This window comes from Magallana gigas, chromosome 2 (genome assembly GCF_963853765.1).
Source record: "Magallana gigas chromosome 2, xbMagGiga1.1, whole genome shotgun sequence".
In the NCBI taxonomy this organism is placed as follows: Eukaryota; Metazoa; Mollusca; class Bivalvia; order Ostreida; family Ostreidae; genus Magallana; species Magallana gigas.
The window spans coordinates 6,046,170-6,068,764 of record NC_088854.1 but is presented as its reverse complement, the minus strand read 5'-3'; the positions used below and the strand labels follow the sequence as shown (position 1 = coordinate 6,068,764).

At 32.3% G+C, this 22,595-nt stretch overlaps 1 protein-coding gene and 1 long non-coding RNA gene across 16 annotated transcripts in view; both read right to left on the bottom strand.

The window, feature by feature from the left end:
* LOC117681679 (collagen alpha-6(VI) chain-like) overlaps positions 1-21,396 on the bottom strand; it is a 55,338-nt gene extending 33,942 nt beyond the window's left edge. For 13 of the 14 annotated variants that reach the window (XM_066074692.1, XM_066074698.1, XM_066074695.1 and 10 more), the window contains exons 1-3: positions 21,242-21,396; positions 16,590-16,832; positions 15,731-15,880 (exon numbers count right to left, since the gene is read on the bottom strand). The gene's annotated coding sequence lies outside the window, so the exon portion shown is untranslated. The remainder of the gene's footprint in view (positions 1-15,730; positions 15,881-16,589; positions 16,833-21,241) is intronic. The other variant, XM_066074694.1, reaches the window with a different exon arrangement.
* On the bottom strand, positions 993-10,861 carry LOC117684789 (uncharacterized). Of its 2 annotated transcripts, none has more exons than XR_010710670.1 (3): positions 10,463-10,861; positions 5,717-5,886; positions 993-2,150 (listed from the first exon to the last, which is right to left on the bottom strand). It is a non-coding gene; the product is annotated as an uncharacterized lncRNA (long non-coding RNA). The 2 variants fall into 2 exon arrangements; XR_010710669.1 differs by lacking the exon at positions 10,463-10,861 and adding an exon at positions 8,471-8,895.
* Positions 21,397-22,595: the final 1,199 nt, after the last annotated feature.

Below are 22,595 nucleotides of genomic sequence, written 5' to 3'. Positions count from 1 at the left end.
TACCTTGAAAACCTAGAAAACTAAAAAAAAAATTGCATGTAATCTTTACTTTTATAAAAAGATCATGTGGAAGATAATTGATACCTCTTGGAACCGATAAACATGTACATGTAAGGGCCCATTAATATTGCTTATTAAAATTCCTAGTTCAATTTAATTTTAAAAATAGTCCGTCCTCATTATGAAATTCCATCAACATACAAGAGCTGAAACATATACACCTACTTAATATTTAACAGGACATATTCAGACAGGATAATGCTCCAAACAATATGCAACCTTGATACATGTACTGCCGATTTGTTTCAGAGGTTGTGATATTTACCGCTACATGTGCCCCCTTCACTGGATATGTACATGTACGTTTGAGACCTACACATAAGGAACGCAATGCTAGTGGCATATACATTGCATATGAATCCAACAGTAATATCGCTTGAAATATTGAACCATCAAATCAAATATTGAATTTTGAGATTTAAAAAAAATGTCCGTTTTACATGTAGGATTCAATTCCTGCTGTAGAATGTCTTTTGAAAAAATTATGTTTGCGATATATCGAGAACCTTCTATTTTTTATATCCTATAAGAGAGGAGATACAAACTATTTTTCAATGCGAAATGTTGAATCCCCTTTGATTTTTAATTCTTAACGAAAAGAGTCTACGATATTAAGTATTTTCACCCCCTCTATTCCGTTCTGGGTTTTTTTGCGATAAAAGGAAGCTTGAATTTTTTATAAATTTGCTTCGTGTCATCTCTCAGTCTCTCACATCAAATCTGTCCTATACTATAGTCCATGTGAACTCAGAGAGTTTATCGTTAATCCACTAGTATCTTTTTGCAAAACATTAGTAAACTATTTGATTAGTGCCTCCTTCTTTTTTTCAAATGCTTCCATGTACACCTCTCAACCTTTGCTTTGTATCCAGGACCACAGAGCAAACTACCTCCTATATATACACATGTATAGCAATAACAAAGATAGCAAGTATCATTTACATTTATTGAATCAATTGGTACATGTATATGAATTAATATTCGATCATGAACAAAAATAATTACAGAGGGGTGGTAGTCTGTAGGGTAAGTGTAAAATGCAAACTTATTAACGTAGAATAGTTATGTGCATATAGGCACTGACCCCCCCCCCCCCCCCTTCCGCTCAAGAAAATGAAATGGGATATACCGTATACATTTTTCTAGTACATAATTATGTAACGATACCCCACCTGTCAAAATATGCTGCAGTTTACAAAATGAATTAATACAACAGATTTTATGGTGCTTGAAATTATCAGCAAATGCACAAACATATACAAAATGCAATTGTATTTGTACATGTACATGGATGAGTACAAGTAAATCAGTGCACACAGAAACCCATCTACGGTATATATAATTCAAACAATATTGTTACTAGGTGTTTGTATTATGGCCCCAGGAGACTAATATATATATATATATATATATATATATATATATATATATATATATATATATATATATATATATATATATATATATATATATATAAGTAAAAGGAGTCAAAGAAAAAAAATCTGTTCATATGCCCTTTATGACAATAACTGTAAACAAAGAATGAAAAAATCATCTTTATGATACAGTGTACCATACACATGCTTTCAAGATCCAACCTAGATAAAGCAATACAGAATACCTATACACATATCAATTCTGATTATATCAATGTCATTACATCAGCTATATATGTATACTTTATTAAAAAAAGTCATATACATGTATTTATACATGTACATGCATATGCATTAAGAACAACTGAGATGAATTGAATATATCTAAACACTGTAATTTTTCCTTTACTATAGGATCATAAAATTCTAAACTGTCTGACTTATACTTGTTAAATAATGCTAAAATAGTATACTAGTTTATATTTGGCTATTGTGTTGACAAAGCTAATCAATCAAGTGTGTAAATTCAATCAGATTTAATATGTCTTCCCAGTCATCAAGAAGTCTTGTAAATTTTCTTCATAAAGATAATTTTAGTAATTAGGTAGGAGTCCTATACATGTACATGTAGCTTGGTGCTGACCCTGGACTGTGGCAAAACTGAGACAGTGGGCCACTGCTGCCTACCAACATTGTTGCTTAGAAAACCGGTACCTAGAACATAAAAAAATTACAAAAATCAATATTATAATCAATCAGTATTTCACAAACATATTGCATTATTTTACATGCATTTAATAGTTCTTAAAATGTTATTTTTATGTACTAAGTGGTACATGTACATGAAAGACAGTACACTTAAATTTGCTTTATAACATGTTATATATATACAAGTAAATATAAGACTATATGTATATACCAAGCTGCATACAAATCAGTACAGAACTGCCAGCCTCTTTCATAAAAAAAGCTGTACACTTGTACATGTAGTATTTACTCTACATCCGATGTAAATCAAGACTTAAGGTGGTATGGGACACTTTCATGTTGTGATGTACTTTTTATATAGTTTTTTCCCAAATTGCCACCTAACAGCATAGCGTAGTGGGCGGTTAGATGGTTAACTTTTTTAAAACATATATTTTGGTTAAATATCATAAAATTTGAAAATTCTAAACCGGTGAAAGTATTATAATTATATACTTTTAATACTGACAGATGTCCAATAACACCGTAAGGTGGTATGGGACACCTCCTTTAATCTGGCATATTTCTGATCAAAATGAACAATAAATTAAGTAAGATTCTTCCCCCCCGAAATTGTTATCTAACAGCATAGTGCAATTAGTTAGAGCATTAACTACTAACCTGTAAGTCATGAGTTCAAATCTTTCTGTGGCTTTTAAATTTTAAACATTTCCAAAATTTTAAAAAATTGTTTTCTGGTTAAATATTGTGAAATATTATTTATCATAAGGTTGTCATAAATTTTGTTGTGAATGAATAAGAATGCAGAGGCTATAGTTGACTGCTGTGGATTGTATGATACACTTTTTGTGCATTTCTACATGTGAAATCAATAAAAATCATGCATAATAAATATTGATAATATCATCAGTATCAACAACAGCGTCTGTGTAAAGGAAATCAGTGGTTTTATTATTGTCACAATATATTTCACTTAATAATGTATGATTCTATTATAAGTTTGTAACTATTAATACATTAAATCCATGAGAACTATCAAAAGGAATGCAGATCGTGACGTTTAAAAGTTAACTATGACATCATATCGTATGAAGTACATACAAGTGACTTCAGGTACGTAGCTCGCAGGTTTACTGCTTGTGAGAAAGCCTTCCCTAAAAATTTGTCTGCATGATCCATTGGTTTCATAATTTTTAATTTCTAAAATTTATCTAAGATTTGCCTGCATGGTTATAATGTTTCAAACACAGTGTCCGTGATAAAATCAAGCAATGTCATTTCAATGAAATATATAGTAAATTGCATATCTTAAACAGAAAACACATTTCAGAACTACGATTCAAACTTTTAAACGGTTTAGACAAACTTAATTTTTCTCAACCCAACAACAGAAGAGATAATGTTGAATCAATTCATAAACAATAATCAATATGTGTTCTCGGCCAATTTTTTGCAAAACAACTTCAAAGATTGAAAAGATTTCGCAAAACCCTATATTATCATCATAACGTAAGCCCGAAGTCATCATTTTCTTACGTCCGAGAACCAAAAAATAAAAATGAGTTGATTGACAAGACTAGCTTATTTACTCATCATCAGAACATATAAATACTAATTGGACATTACTATGATTTTATTGAATGCACATATGCAATTATATATGATGTAAGGTTGTGAAGAGAAGAACAAATCAACAATGGCTATTTTTCTTTTCATAATACTCCGAGTCAATAAATGCAAAATTAATTACCATACAACTCTTGTCATAATCAGTTTGTAATCGCATACATTAATTAGCTAAAGCCAAATAAATTTTAATAGAACCTCTAGTTAGATCAGTGGTTGAAAATACAGAAGTTATACTTGTAAAAGAAGCGAAGCTTATGCATACGATTCAATTTATTTTCTTGTCTATAAAATATGATTTTAAATAGAAGAGTTATACCTTATTAAACAAAATGTAACAATGTATGTCACCTCTTTAAATTGTTAGCATGTGATAATTATAAATGTTTATATGAACTACATGAAAGCTTTTTGAGATATTTCCTTTTATGTTTTTAAGGATCATTTGTCATTTAAAAAAAAAATGTATGGGTTTGCTATGACCGATTGATGGTCAACACTTTACGTTAAATTCTATTGTGACATCAGCAAACCCGAGAGCTACGTTAAATCCGGAAGCCTTAACATACCTGCGTTTATAGTCCCCTATCTGTTTTTGTACATGTCAGTCATATTCTCTCTCTCTCTCTCTCTCTCTCTCTCTCTCTCTCTCTTGGGAATTATGTTAGGAAGCAGCATTTCAAATTTTGGACAATATGTGGATTTCATAGCATTGATAATTAAACATACATGTACATACACAACTGATGTTAAACCAAGCTGTTCTGTGATTGGTTGAGCATTTAAGCTGATAACAATTTTTTATTTTAACAGGTTGTTTTCTTCTGTCAAATACTTATATTATACATGCAATGCTTATAGTTTGATTGCTCAAAATCATCAATTTATCATCAATCATTCAATAAATAATCACATTATAAAAAAGGTGCATGTGTTTATCAAAATTCAGCTTTGTATATTTTGCTAATACAGTTAAACTTCTGTATGTCAAACACTGATATTTCAAATACAATGGATATGTCGAAGTAATTTTTAAGTCCCAACCACTTTTTGAAGTATTTCACCCTCGATATCTCAAATACTCGGATATCTAGAACTATCTAAACAGTCCCATCTAGTTTGAGATAACGAAGTTTGACTGTTACAGTAATTAAATTTAATGCATTAATGTGATTAATTTTAAGAATAATTTAACAAAATGACATGTTTATTATTTTACTCTGAAAAGCTATTTTATCCATTTATGCATATTCCCTATCTTACTTTATTATCAATCTATTTTTTCCTCTCACTTCCAATTCAAATTGTTTTGAAAAAAAAATCAATGTTGGGGACAGGTAGTGTACAAAAGATTGCCACATTTTAAATGAGTTTGAAAAAAAAATTATAGTTAAGATTAGTTTTGATTTTTAATTATTTTATATAAATACCAAATCTTAGAGTTCTTTTAAAATTTACAAAAGTACATGTCATAGCAAACAAAACTTGCAGGGTTCACTTGGGTGCACTCAAATAAGGCTGATCTAGCTGATAAAAATTAACAAGTACTTTATTAAAGTTTTTTTTTTTTTGGGGGGGGGGGGCATCAAAAATATGAAAACTAATTAAAATGTTGCATGCTGAGTAATTCAAAATTCCTTAATCAGTCTGTTTGTAATTGAAATGCTAGATATAGGTAACTGGTTGAAAATTACTTTCAAAGTGTTTACATAAACCTGCTATACAAATTGAAATGCTTTGAAGCTCTCTGATTGGAAGCTAAAGAGAGAGAGAGAGAGAGAGAGAGAGAGAGAGAGAGAGAGGGGGGGGAGCCATTAATGGACAGACAGACATACAAACTGAGAGAGTAAGACTACATATTGCTTTACCGGTACTTACATATAATATATGTCTATTAATACTCTAATTAAAACTTTGTTTTAATCTATTTCTGGAAATTGACTTACCAGCTCAAGATAGGTTTAGTCCATTGATACACATATTCGCTTCTGTCCAGACTCTTAATTTTTATTCTGCATTAGACCTCTGGAGATAAATCCCATGAAAATCTCTATTCTTTGTCCAAGTATGTGGGTATTAAGATCCATCTTTGGGCAAATATCACATACTGATGAATCTGTTCAAATAAATAAATGGATACATGTCAACATTGAAACTTTTTCCCTTACCATTTAATTAAATTTTTAAAAAAATAATTAAATTAAAACAGATTTTTTGTGTAATTCCTATTTCAAACATATTTGAAACATTAACTTCAAAATAAATGTGTAAGTAATTAACTTATATTGAAGTATTTTTCAGAATGTCTTATTTTGTAGTACCGGGTATATGTTATACAGATTTTGAGGGTAGAATTCTAAAAATGTAAAATGCAGGTAAAGGTAATAAATGATTTATATGTCTTAGGGATGTTCATTTTACTCGGTTGGCTTAGTTGATTCATTGGAGCAATTAAGTCGAGCAATGGTTAAGTACTCGTATATTTATTTGAAACTGTGTGGGCTCTTTTCAAATCAAATAATGCTACTTATATAATAAGTAGACTCCGGCTCGTGCACTATCTATCAAACCCTGATTACTCTTTAGGCAAAGTATATACATGCACAACACAATACTTATATTGTTATTATTATGCCGACTGTTAAATGTACTGACGTGCTTTGCTATAAGTAGCTGTGACGTTTGAGTGTTGACTAGTCCCTAAAAATAATCACCGGAAAAGTAAGCGTTTGTTTTTTCAAATTAATCAATTGATTTGATTGTTTATTTAATCAACAAGTTGTTGTACAATTAATGTTTATTTAATCAACAAGTTGTTGTACAATTAAAAGTCAACAAAGGTTAATATGTTCTTTTCAAGAAATGAGAGCAGTTGACCTTAGTAAAAAAACTCGAAATGTTTAGCAGACGAAATCTCATTGAATTTTTTTCTTATACATTCATTATCAAGCGTCATCTAAAAAAGCGTTTTTGGGATCCCTATGTAGAATTTCTTTGACAAATGTTCAATCAATTTGTTCAAAAGTTTATCAGAAACTTTAACTATAAAATTACTGTCAATAATGAAGTGTTTTTAGAAAGATTAACAATTTTAATTGCTTGATGTCAGTCGTATATATCTACGTTTTATATATATAGACACCGTCCATTCATTATCGGCTAATATAGCGTGGCGGTGATGCGTTGGACTTCAAGCTGGAATGATTGCAGCGTTGTGTTTCGAAATCTGCTGTCGCGCTTGAAAGTTTTTCATTGAAAACATTTGTCGTGCTATGGAACGCCATAATGCACCTAAAGTTTAATGCTATAAGGCAGCGATGGCGTTCAATACCGTACTCTATTTTGGAATAGTATGTTGACGCTGTATAAATCTTTTGTATACTAAGCGAAAATAAATGTCATATATATATAGCGACAAACTGACAGGAGGCGTAATATATGTCACATACAGTAACACCATGTAATAAACTCAAAAGCATTAATTATAAAAACTCTGCTTATTCGCAGATTCGCATCGGATGCATGATTTCAAATAAGTTGAAAAGTTATTGTTATGAAAATATTCATTAGCAAATGTCATAGCTCTTTATACCTTTTTCTAAATCTGATGCTTACACATAATTGAGGTCTGTCCATATCATCTTAGGCAAATCAAATGTTACCTGTTTCATGTTATGTCATTGTCCCATGCCAATCAAAGATTATAATTATTAAAAAAACAAATGCCTTGAGATGACATCTTCTCAAGTCAAGGATTTGTGATCCACTCTACTCCTTTTCACAAGGCAATGGTTTATCATAAATCCTTGGCTTGCGAAGATGTGAGATGAATATATTGATATGAATAATACATTAATTATACTAAAATGATTATACAATTATCTAATCCAATGCATAACTGATTTGGAGTGCTCCTTATTCTACTAGTACTGACTGATTTTATTTGACTGGAAGAGGGAAGATATTTGTTATGCTACGACATACTGGTATGTCAGTGACACTGCATGTTTAGATTTATTTCTCTGATATCGGCAAATACATGTATACTGGCGTGCAACCAGTTCTCATCGAGTATCATTTCTTGCCATTACATTGTGATGTCCTTTATCAACATATAAAATCATATACGAAAAATAACATCACAATGTACTGGCAAGAACTGGTTGCACGTCAGTAGAGTTTTTAAAAAATTTCACAAGTTATTTCTGTAAAGATAGTGAAAAGTATTATTTATTTATTTATTTATCAATTATATGTAAAGATGCATGAAATTATTTCCTAAATGTCCTAAAAGGTACATGTAAAATATATCACAACTTATAGGATCAGGATGAAAAATACTGAGCAGTATCTGCGACAGTGCTTGTTTTAATAATCAACAAAAGATGCATCTTTCCACAGATTGGATTTTCAAGAACACCTGCGTGTATAAACAAACTATTAACTGAATAAATTAAAGACTAAATTACATTGAATTATCGGGCCTAGCATGATTTACACGTATATTAAACATACAAAAGTAGCATCTTGTCAACATGGTCAAGATTACATAAGAATTATATCCTTTGAGTTCCACAACAAAGTGACAGCTTGTGGAGAAAATTCGAACAATTAACAATAACAGCTGTAGGCAATTTTGTCAACGTGTTGTACATTTATAAACACGAACGACCACCTTATAATAGGAATCATGTACTCACCACTGAAAAACAACTGTCTCAGACTCTTAATTTGATATATAATCTCCGAACACATGACTTCCTTCGAAAATATAGGTTTTACGGTGTCTTGACCAATGGCTGATTCGCCCCGGGTCATTTTGTCCTAACTATTTTGATGTATACTTACTTGTACATTATCGCGGTGGTATCAGTTTCGTGATGTGATTTATTCATATACGCTCAGAATTTCGTTTTACATCTTACCTTTTTCTAAGAGTGCATGGAAGAATTGTACATGTACACAGAGGCATAATATTATGTTAGTTATGTCTCTATTCAGAGCGAATATGATATTTATTCCATAAAATTAAACACTAGATGAGGAAAATAGCTTCTGTTCTCATATTTTGCAATTTTAGTGCTGTTTAGAAGTAAAGTTGAGATAAAACTTGGTATATTGTTACACAACATTGCATTTGATGTTTATAATTTATATACATGTACAAGTACAATGTATATGTGTATATATATCTATTTAAATTTTTTGTTCCGTTTTAAATTTTGTTTGATTTACAAAGTAAACTTGTAGTCAAACAACAAGAAAGTAAAACTTAGTATGACATGTCCAGATGTAGTTAATTACATGTAAATCTGGCATGTATGTACATGTGTTAGCATATATATCTCTATGAATAAACCTACACATATCAATTTGACCGTGTTTACTATAACTTTGTTCTAGAGCTTCTTTAAAATTTTGTTTTTATATTAAAGCAATACAGCTTCTGCCTTCTTAAAAAATATGATTAATGAAATGCTAAAATTTAAATTCTTATCATTATTTGTGTTTTAACAACAACAACTTCAGCCCCACCCCACTCCCAAAAAAAAAATACTATTTACTATATGAACTACATTATTCAAAGATAAAGCTGATGAATTGTTATGAATGACGTGGAGATACATGTACAAATTTGGTGTTACATGTTTCCACAGCATGTATATGATTTATAATCAGCGAGACTTAGAGTCAGAGTGAGTGAATCCATTGCTTCAAAATGATTATATTAAATAACAACATTGTCTTGTTTGTATCTGTCTCATGTTTATATCATTGTTTATTTTTCATATTCTATAATTGTCTGATCTTTGAACACGTTCACCAAAACTTCTTTTGACCAATAAACAAGCACATTGTATTGTAACAAAAATAGTTAGTAGCAAATTCACAAGGGACGAAAGCACCCGTTACCTATTTTGAAAGTACTCTATCGATTTTCATCCATTGTTTAAAAAAATATCTACATTGCTCATTTTCTTCAAGAACTAGACATATAGTAAAGCGGTGTTCATAAAAGAAAACACAAATGCAAAATAGAATAATTATTACATTACTTCAATAGAATGGTTTTGCTGTATAGTCTGACCAGGCAAAATCACCGTACACTTACACTTTATATTGAAGCATAGTTTTACGAGAATAATCCTGTAACTCATTGTTAAAACATACCTAGTATATATTTTCCTAATTTAATTTTTTCTCCTTACTTTCAGACCGTAGAAAGTTTCCATTGGAAACCGAAGAAGTTAATCATATGAATATAAACAAATGAGTCTAGATCTAGTGTTATACATGTATTTATATATATATTTTTATCTTTCGCCTTGGTCTTATATAATCCCCATTTTTTTCAATGTTTATATATCTAAATGTAGATAATTATTAACATCGTCTAAATAAACAAACACGATATAATGAAAGCACATTATCGATATTACAATATAAGTAAAGTCGTTGTTTTAAGCAAGTGGGAATAAATGATGAAGATTTTAGTACAAAAGTTATCTATTATAAATGTTTTACAATGTAAATATTTTGTTAATAGATAGAATCTATCCAGCTCGTAGTTTAGAAAAGGAAATGCATTCGTGATTTGTTGTTAAAACGACTTTAGAAGCGATACACGTGTATCATTAATTGATTTCTTAAAGCCATCATTCGAAACTAAATCATAGAATTCAAAAACTTACCTTTAAACAGCACTGTGACATCAAATATTCAAGGAAGAGGTCACTTGTAAGTCACAACATATTTCACTTCCGCCATTATAAACAACATCCGATATGACATTTGCGCATGCGCAGATTTTTCTGTGTAAAGGGGGAAAATGGAGCATAAAATTTCACACACACTGTGTAAAAAAAATTAGGAAATTGGTGTCAAAGAAACACTCATATTTTTTTTATTTTTTCTGATGAAATTTAGTGAGAGGAACACGAAAATGACGTTATTTCAACTGAACACCTGAGTTCGGGTGTCCATTTGATTTTCAGGTGATAAGTTGATTGGTGTGTAAACTTGGTATTCGGCCAACTTCACAGGGCTTACAAACACACACACACACACACACACACACACACACACACACACACACACACACACACACACACACACACACACACACACACACACACACACACACACACACACACACACACACACACACACACACACACACACACACACACACACACACACACACACACACAGTAATTGTTTAGTATTCATTAAGTAAGATGACGCGAGTAATGTACCCTTTTCAAGATGAATGAAATCGCCAAGTTGATCGACAATCGGGTCACACCCCGCTTCGGCTAGATTAATATATTCATGTCTGTATTTTTTCCATCCAAACGGATGATTCTTTGGTATTGATGATAATCCAACACCAATTATTACTTACATTGTACCGTAATATACAATATGTAACAACTTGCGATGACCTCCCCCCCCCCCTTTCAAATATCCACCGTTTAAATATGGCTAATGTATTTTCAAATCAGAATTACAAACGTGCATGGTGAACATCCTTTTAATTGAAAACTCTTGCTCGCTGTTGTTATTACATTCCATATAACACTTTCATCAATTGTGAATGTAAATGCTAACACCGGGTAATCTTTTAATGAAAAATCTTGAAATTACTTCCTCCCGTTGTCTGCACTATTCCAGAATTCTTTGTTGAGCTGAGAAAATTACGGCGATCTGTTTTCAATTACTTTGAATTATTAAATTTTGGTTTGTTTCTTCATAAAACAAAACAAATATTGACTGGGGTTGAGGGCAACATTGATTATATTAGCCCTCTTGGGCCGAAAATATTGCCCTCCGCTTCGCGTCGGGCAATATTTCGTCCCTCGGGGGCTTATATAATCAATGTTGCCCTCAACCCCAGTCAATATTTGTATAATATCAAACAATCTTTGCAACTTGCCATTTTTCATTCAGATAAAACTGTTATTTAATTATTTTGTTACATAATTATAGTATCTAATGTATTCAATTTTGAGGCACTATTACAAATCGTTTGTTCTTTTTCAACTATGCTACTTATATTTACCGTGACACTATCCTTTTTATCTTGATATTGAAACACTCTTTTTGCAGTTTTTGATCCAATGTAATATATGGAAATAAAATACTACTAGACTTTGACCCTTGCGTGCACGGGTTGATATTGCATGTAATATTGGACATTTACGAAATTGATACATCGAGTCACACACCGTATTGTTGACATATTCATAACAAAGCTATCAGCCTACATTAATGCTAATAAAGTCACTACACTCTCCTTAGTAAAATAACCGTCTCGAAAAAGGCCCTTACCACAGTTAGAATGCCTCCCATATACCCGTAATGTAGCAGGATATTGTAGAATCGCTTCGAAACGATTTTGGAGAATATTAATGAAGTTGCATTGAAGATAACAGTCAAAATAATCATAGAAACCTTTTTGTGACTGTAAATACATTTCATCCAAAAATTTAATCCATATAATGAAAGAATTCACAACACTTTTTCGCCAACGTACACATATTTTCTTTGCTACAGAGACAATACACGGAACGCAGACTATCATTAAACCGGGTCCGTAAGACATTTATCATTTTAACAATAAAACATTCTATCTTCACTCTCCTAAGGAATATAATGTGAATATTTTGCATGGAATCAAATAATTTAACTTAAGTACAGATACTAAGTTGATGTGTATATTTTTTATTTTATAATTTTTCCCATAAGAAATCATAAATATACTAGCGGAAAAAAGAAACTGTGCATTATAAAATTTAGTATAATTTTTCTATATATATTGTTTGTATTTATAAAATTTAAACGATCGATAATGGTAATGTTTTTGACAATATCGGATGGTAACCGTCCGGGTGCACGGACTTTTTCATGGTTAGTGAGCACCTGTTGTTTATTGAAGAATTTGTACGCACGAGTTTTACGGGCCAATACTGTTTGGAATAAGAACTGTAAAGGATTTGTTTAAATTTCATCAATGCGCGTAGAGCATTGATGAAAAAGTTTTCCGGTCAATTTTTTCTTTGATACGTCGATCAATAAAAAAATTATTATCTTCATTTCTTATCATTTAATAAAACATTTTCAAATAAAAAAATGTGAAGTGTCATTGATCAAAAATGTAAATAATGTAAATGAAGCGGTGCGTATGAATACAAAACAACAACAGCAATAATATTCAAAATGGATGCACCTTCAGCTGATGCAGAGCTAATGAGCTGAATTTAATGGATTTAACACAAATAGTGAGTTAAAATCTGAACCAGCTGAATTGAAAACGAAAGGAAAATACATGCGATAGCTTGTGATATTATTCACTGTGCAGAAAAACTCGTAATAAAACTAGTTTTCATGTGAGATCGCTGGAATTTGCAACTGGAAATAACCATCTAAGGAAAGGCGACCGAGGACGAAAATAGCTGATATGTCGACAAAGAATAGTATGTATAAGCGACTTTTGTAAACGTTGTGGTAACTAGATAGCCAGTGATGTACTTAAATGGTATATCTGCAGCTTGGAATGCGCCGAAGGAGTTGATGCATTACTCATAGCTTTTCTTTACGACGCTTATTCTGATGATCGATCATGTACGTGTGTAAATTTAAAAATTATCGTTACCAAATTCGAACAGCAGTGTTACTGTGAAAGTTTATAGGCCTATATGTTCGTTAAAATATTCCTGGAAAAGAAACAGCCAGCCTCCCTGTAAATGTTGATTGATCTCAAGCAGACGAAATCGTGAGAAGACGCTTAATTTTTTATTTCGTGAATCATATAATGTGTTTTGTTATATTTGAAGGTTAAACTTTCAAGTTTTTATATTCACAAGGTTGCATTTTATTTGCTGACAAAAAATCAGACACAACTTTACTTTTTGTTGACAGTGTTTATCTTGGAAATTCCCGTTCTATAAATAGTGTTAGATCAGAACAGTTCAGTTGAGAAAAGTAGATCCGGCAAAAAGTTTATTGATGCAGGTATCAAAGAAATTTTTCAACCAATCAGAAGCGCCGATATCTCATCAAACGAATAAATATTAAATGATTTGTTAAGGAAATTACTTTAGTTTCAACAAAATTTACCCTTATGTCATGTCAACGAAAACCAACGTAATAGTGCTGTTGGGATGCTTCAAGCTGGAATGGCACAAAATATTGTAGCAAGACACTTTGGAGTTCATCGGAACACCATCCAGTCATTATGGAGACGTTTTCAACAATCAGGATCGACCGCGCTCTGGGCGACCTTGTGTGACGTCACATCAACAGGACAACCACATTAGACTTGTGCATCTGAGAAATCGTTTCCAGGTAGCAAGTTTGACTGCCCGTAGCATTCCAGGGCTTCGACCAATTAGTCCAAGCACTGTGCGTAATCGTCTGCGCGAGCAAAACATCAGACCAAGACGTCCAGCGGTGCCCCCAGTACTGCTTCAACATCATCGTATCGCCAGACGAGCGTGGTGCACCGACATCTGCGATTCAGAATACAGGACTGGGCCAATATTCTGTTCACTGATGAATCCAGATTTCATTTGGATAGCAGTGACGGCCGTTGTAGTGTGTATCGTCGCGTTGGGGCGCGTTACCAGGACGCTTGTGTTGTGCAACGTCCGCAATTTCGTGGAGGTAGCGTTATGGTGTGGGGTGGAATATCAGCACGTGGAAGGACCCCTCTACAAATTGTCAATGGAAATCTCACCGCCGTACGCTATCGAGATGAAATTATTCAGCGTCATGTGTAACCCTTCATACAGAGACATCAAAATCACATCACTCTGCAGCAATACAACGCAAGGCCACACGTTGCACGTGTAGTCAGGGACTTGTTTGTTCAACAGAATGTCGATGTCTTGCCTTGGCCATCTATTTCCCCCGATTTGTCGCCGATCGAGCACGTCTGGGATGAAATGGAAAGACGTTTACGCCGTTTACCAAATCAGCCAGTGACATTGGCTGATTTAGGCCAGGCTTTAACACACATCTGGAACAACATCCATCAAGCATTTCTGAACACTTTAGTGGCATCAATGAGGCGTCGCTGTCAAGCATGCGTGAACGCAAATGGTGGTCACACGCGTTATTAATTTTGTTAATTCAATTTCAAATAACAGTGACTTTCGAGTGTGCTGAAATTGACGTTATTCGACGTTGACAAAAATGTGTTATGAGATGTTGTTACGAATACATGTGTTAACAGTATTACAAAAAATAAAATGTTTTCATTGTAAATTTTAAATGTTTTTTCATATATCAAATAATGCAGTTTCTTTTTTCAGCTAGTATATATATAAAAAGAATACATAGCAAATTTCCAATGAAAAATGTACACTTATTTGTATTATTGTTTCTGAGTTTGTTCATTCAAATATGATATTGTTGAAACATAAATTACAGATCTCGTTAGCATGAGCGTAATGGACACGCGCAAGATTGTAAAATCCAAAATTTCCAGTTGATTCCCGGGGTTTTTTGAGGAGTTTTCGTTGATAATTAATTAGCGAAGCTTAGTTGAGAAAAAATAAAAACAAATTAGTAATCTTCAAGTACCAATGATGTTTAAAATATAAAAGAAAAGACAATACTCTTCCGATTTATTGCTATTAAAGCCCAAAAATTTGAGTCTTTTTTTTTTTAATTTAGTAGTATAGATGGATAAATTTAGTAGTATAGATGGAATCATTTTTGTTCGTGGATGTCAGTGATTGTGGGTAGCCATATTTTCGCTGGTTCGTCGGGATGTAATTTCGTTGGTAGAAAGTTTGGGATAGTATTAATAAAAATTAAACAAATGCTTGAATATACGCTCGTAGCGATGTACATGTAAATTCGTAGGCAAGGGTTACCCGAGAAAGCCACAAAAAGTTGTCCCTCACGAACAAAAATGATTCCACAATGTTTTTTTTTTTTTATTTTAAACTCACAGTAACATCCGAGTCTTTTACAAGCGATATAATCCGCTGGGGCTGATCCACACCCTCCATTCGGTTTGACACAGCTTCTGTATCGGACGAGGTTGTGGGTGGTACAGTTTCCGGGGCAAGCGGCCCATGATCCCCAGCTTCCCCAAATTGCTGAAAATATAAAAACCATGCGATGAAAAGCATTGTTTTTTTTCATACCAAACGTTTAATTAAACTGTAAAAAAATTTTAAAAAGAAAAATGGATAATTGTATTATCATTCCAAGTAAAAATGTAAGACTTATCAGAAATAACATTTAGGAACTCTTTAATACGTTTAATAACTTGTCTTCTTAGTAAAAATAGAAAGGTTGACATTTATTGTAAATAATTTTACCATCAGATTATTAACTGCTAAATTAGGAAATGTTTTTCATGCGATTATCAGTTTTACCCTGATCGGATTTTAATCAGTGTACTAAAACTATTTAAATGATAAATGCTTTCTACATAATTTTCATGAAGGTGAAAATCAAAGGGAGAGTAAATTTTCATTCATCACTTACAGTTAAATTCCTGTAGATAATTTATGCTTAAAAATGAACCCTTTCTAAGATCAAATATATGCTAAGAATATTGACATGGTTTACCCTATGATAAGTAATTGCCCGTCAGATTTATTTTTCACTCAGATATCAAATAATTACATCCAACACGTACAACCATTCAATACAATTATTATTTAATCGTTTGTTAAATTAACTATTGTCTAAATTGCACAAAACTTTTGTTTACGTTTTAACTAACTTTTTAAAGACAATCTGATTTGGAACGATGGAAAAGTTTATTTAAATATTGATAATTGCATAATTAAAACTAACATCTGCAGTAATAAGTCCAGGCAAGAGTTTTTGTTGTTCCGGAACATGGGTTAACATCTAGCCATGAGTTTTGCGCTCTTATGGTGCAGGCATAGTTGTAGTTACAGTTTGTTCGAATGTTGGAGGTGACAGTTGATCCACTATACGAACAGTAATATCTTCCGTATGTGATGTCGATGTACTGTGAAGAGGAGCAGGAAATAGAGCGTGTATCTGGCTGGGTCAGGGTATAGGAGATACTCTCTGAAAAAGGAGCAAACAGTCTGAAACATTTCAATTAAAAAATGGTTTTGTTTTAATTAGAGTGATTTTAATAAAAAGAATCTTGTTTTCAAAAATTCAATCATACGTCAAGACAATGCAACGTCTAGATACAAAAAGAATCTTATTTTCAATAATCCAATCATACGTTAAGACAATGCAATGTCTAGATACAAAAAGAATTTAATTTTCAATAATTCAATCATACGTTAAGACAATGCAACGTCTAGATACAAAAAAAAAATTCTTATTTTAAATAATTCAATCATACGTTAAGACAATGCAACGCCTATACACAAAAAGAATCTTATTTTCAATAATTCAATCATATGTTAAGACAATGCAACGCCTAGATACAAAAAATCTTATTTTCAATAATTCAATCATACGTTAAGACAATGCAACGTCTAGATACAAAAAATCTTATTTTCAATAATTCAATCATACGTTAAGACAATGCAACGCCTAGATACAAAAAGAATCTTATTTTCAATAATTCAATCATACGTTAAGACAATGCAACGCCTAGATACAAAAAGAATCTTATTTTCAATAATTCAATCATACGATAAGACAATTCAACGCCTAGATACAAAATGAATCTTATTTTCAATAATTCAATCATACGTTAAGACAATGCAACGCCTAGATGGGCTCTTCTTATATCCCTTAAAAAGATGCTTGTGTTTCTATTGGAATTCCCATAGTTACCAATCGTGCACCAATGTAAGCAGACCTATTTTTGTATTCTAATGAAGCAGAGTTTACTAAAAAATTTGTACGTGAAAAACAATAAATTACTCGCTGTGGCCTTCAACTCAACATTCAAGTATATCGTTGACGTATTTTCAATTAACAATTGTTATTTCTATTCTTACGTCGACTCGATATATCCCAGTGAACTTGAAATAAAAGATACCACTGAGTCTGCGTCATCTGTTTCATATTTGGATATTTTACTTGAAATGGACATTGATGGTAACCTAACAACAAAACTTTATGATAAACGCGATTTTTTCAATTTTTCTCTTGTCAACTTTCCTTAGCAATATACCTTCACCACCCGCATATGGTATTTTTGTCTCTCAGTTAATTCGATACGCAAGGGCATGCTCTTCGTATGAACAGTTTTCAAGGCAAGGCAAGCTACTGACAAACAATTTGATAAAACAGGACTATCAAGAGTCTCGTTTGAGGTCATCTTATGTTTTCTTGCAAGTTCTGTGGTAGATACAATGACCTTGTCAGCAAATACAATCTTCCACTGGGTCGCATGCTGACTGACATTTTTGATACTTATAGTTAGTCCATAATTAATCACCTAATGTCTCCGAACTTTTCCTGGGTTTTTTTCGATTACGACAAAGAGGGCACAGTGGTTTTGACTTGTTAGCAGGGGATGCTCGCCCCTCCATGGCATCTCATCCTACCTGTAATTTTTGTTGAGGTCCGTGTTTACCTCTGTTCTTGTTTTGTAATTATCCTTTGAGCTTTTGATTTTGAATTGTTTTTTATAATTTATTCACAAACTATGCATGTGCAATCGTCACATAAACAAGAGGCACATGGGCCACATCGCTCACACGAGGAACAATAGGCATGATAAAATCAGCTTAATGGAGTCATAATACAAACTATCTGGACAATGTACAATAATACATGTAGATCCTGTATAAATGAAATCCATTCCTCCCCCTGGATATTCTTAAGTTTATAATCATTAGTCCCTTTTCCAACAGGATGATTTTATAGTCATATCACATGTTGAAGATTGCAGTTCTCAAAAAGATCCTTAACAATTGTTTATATATGGGATATAAAGCTACATCAAACTCTGAACCTTCTTGTGAGGCCGAGGAATTGTCCTGGAGCAAAACTCTTAAGAATTATAAAAAAATCATCTGGCTGATTAGTTTCTGAGAAGAACATTTTAAAGATTTACTCTATTTATTCCAATCTAAAACTTTAACACCCCCCCCCCCCAATGTGGCCCCACCCTACCCCTGAGTGTCATGATTTTCACAAATTTGAATCTAAACTACCTGAGGATACTTCCACACAAGTTTCAGCTTTCCTGGCTGATTAGTTTCTGAGAGGAAGATGTTTAAAGATTTACTCTATATATTCCTATGTAAAACTTCGACCCCCCCCCCATTGTGGCCCCATCCTACCCCCGGGGATTATGATTTTAACAAATTTGAATCTACAATACCTGAGTATGCTTCCATTCAAATTGCAGCTTTCCTGGCTGATTATTTTATGGGAAGAAGATTTTTAAATATTTACACTATATATTCCTATGTAAAACTTCGACCCCCATTGTGGCCCCACCCTACCCCTGAGGGTCATGATTTTCACAACTTTGAATCTACACTATCTGAGAATGCTTTCACACAAGTTTCAGCTTTATGGTTCTTGAGAAAAAATTTTTTGAAAATTTCTCAAAATTTTTCATTAATTTCTAATTATCTCCCCTTGAAAAAAGGACTGACCATTAATTTTCACAACTTTGAATTCCCTATGCCTAAGGATAATTTGTGCCAAGTTTGGTTGAAATTGGCCCATTAGTTCTTGAGAAGATGTTGAAAATGTGAAAAGTTTACGGACAGACGGACGGACGGACGACTGACAAAATGTGATCAGAAAAGCTCACTTGAGCTTTCAGCTGATTATTTTATGGGAAGAAGATTTTTAAATATTTACACTATATATTCCTATGTAAAACTTCGACCCCCATTGTGGCCCCACCCTACCCCTGAGGGTCATGATTTTCACAACTTTGAATCTACACTATCTAAGAATGCTTACACACAAGTTTCAGCTTTATGGTTCTTTAGAAATTTTTTTTTGAAAATTTCTCAATTTTTTTTATTAATTTCTAATTATCTCTCCTTGAAAAAAGGACTGACCATTAATTTTCACAACTTTGAATTCCCTATGCCTAAGGATAATTTGTGCCAAGTTTGGTTGAAATTGGCCCATTAGTTCTTGAGAAGATGTTGAAAATGTGAAAAGTTTACGGACAGACGGACGGACGGACGACAGACAAAATGTGATCAGAAAAGCTCACTTGAGCTTTCAGCTCAGGTGAGCTAAAAAATGAATGAAATTGGAAACTCAAGTAACTAATATTTTTGAGATGATCCGCCAACTATCCTTGACCTCATTTTCTTTTCGTATGTTCAATGAATGGAAATAGTAGATGTCAACATATCCACAACTTGTAATGTATTCAAACAAGGTTTTTGTAGAAGGTAACATATACTGACATCTGTTAATATAAATAAACCTTTTTGCTAACAATATCAATAGATTAAGCGCTCTATATAATACAGGAATGGCATGGTTACATCCAAATATTACTGCTTGTTTATTTAAACATACATTAATATCGCACAAGTTCTTTAGCTTTTCCTGTATTGTAATTCAAATGTTTCGTGCATGCAGACAACCAAAAAAAAGATGACTTATTGACTCCTAAGTTTCATGGCAAAATGAACACATTTCAGTATCTAATATTTTGAATATAAATAATCGAGTAAGTGAATAAGTGTAGAGTTAGTGCACAAATTGTACGTAAAATTTGGAATTGAAAACTTATTAATTATGTGTTCATTGTGACATTATGAGGAATTGTAAAATATTGTTCCCATTCGTTTTCTACAATATCTATAGACATGATAATTCATTTTATTGAAACTTTTTTAGTTTAGAACAATTTTTTTTTTTTTTTATAATTTATTTTTTTGTTTTCATTTTCACAATCATATATGATTTCATAAAGAAGGTAATATATATAAGAATTTTTTTTGGCATTCTCACTTTCACACTCTTTCTCTCTCTTACATACTACCTTCTCTTCAAGAGCAAACATAACGGATATATATATATAAACGCACATATACAAATATAAATAGTACAGTTGTTTACCATGTTTAAAAATTATATCTCAAATATGTTTTTCCAATTTACCCAGAGTTTATTAAATTTTGTAATCTTGTAATTAGAACAAGTTTTACTAATGACTTTGAACATTGTACCAATCCAAATTTGATAACTCAAACCCTGAGTAAACAACATCCTTAAGGTGCTACTAAACATGCATAGTTTGACAAGCATGTACATTCTCTCAAAATTGACGATTAATAGATAAAATCTAATCTAATGACCTCCAGATTTTATCATAAATAGCACCATTACAACTTCATGACCCTATTCGTAATTTAAAATATCTAATGTTTTAAAATTCTAATGTATTTAAAACATTTGAGACGTTAAGAAGAACTAGTTGGTTATTGTTTTAATCATACGCTTTCTATTGATACATTTTATTTCGAAAAGCCATGTATGAAGATCAAATCAAACAAACCCCAAACAATTTATCAACTTACCGGCTTGATGGGCAAAAATTATGAATGCAACATTAACACAAATCAAAATCTTTAACTCCATTTGTTCATTTAACAGTGTGCAAAACGAAACAAGAATGTCGAAACGCAATGAACACCTTGGACAAAGGAACAAAAACCAAATCGGAGTCTTCCGATCTCATTGTTACACTAGTTACACATCGTCAATTATATCTTTTGATCAGTCGCCATGATAGTTCATGGTAGTACATCGAGTTATTTTAGACCTTTAAGTGTTTAAATAAAAAAAAAAAAATATATATATATATATATATATATATATATATATATATATATATATATATATATATATATATATATCATAGGCGTCGGAACCGGGAGGGGGGGGGCTACCTCTTTTTTTGCAAAGCTATACCTAACCATTAGAAACATAGCATGATAGAGGGTTCACACCCCCCCCCACTTTTTCTCGCAGGAAAGATTATTGATCCTAAATTTACCTTGAAAGACTGAGAAGTTGGATTAAGAAGCATACTAGCCCCCCCCCCCCCCCCCCGATTAGGAATTTCATGATTTTGGAGGAAAAAAATTATGGGTATGTTTTATTTTTTAGTATAGGTATACTACCCCCCTTCCCCCCCCCCCCCCCCCCCCCCACGGATTAGGATTTCGATGATTTTGGGAACAACTTTTTTCTCAATATTACTGAGGATTAGTCTAGCCCCCCCCCCCCCCCCCCCTTTCAATTTGGTTCCGACGCCGGTGTATATTATGTTACCAGTACATGAGAAATGAATGGACTCTTAAATAAATACATGCAAATTGTTAACATTCTTTTTCAATCAACATATTTTGATTGACACTGGCTCAAAATGAACAATATGACCACTCAATCAAACTATTTATGCACCGTGGCATTTAAATCGTGAATATCAAATCTTTGCTTTAATTATCAAATGCATCTACTTAGTAGCTGTTTAGACAAGTAAATAATATATCTGCAACAATAAGGTATTTGGTCTGATGAATTTGACATTTTTAGAACGAATACCTGACTAGAATAAAGGATATACATGCAGGTCTTTCTACGAACAAACAGGATGATATTGGTTCAACGAGACTAGAGTTCATTATTGCTTGGATTCATACAATTTTTGAAATATTTTGATTACTGATACATAGTTTGATGGGATCATTTCTATTTTTAAGAATTCATATTATAAAAATGTGCGTAATTCAAATACAGATTATATTTCTTGCCAAGCACAATAACATATCGTTGATTTCAAAATAAATCAAAGTACTGAAGTACTGACGGGAGTTGATTTTATCGATTATCACTTATTTGAAAATCAATTTATCGTGCGTGGCAATT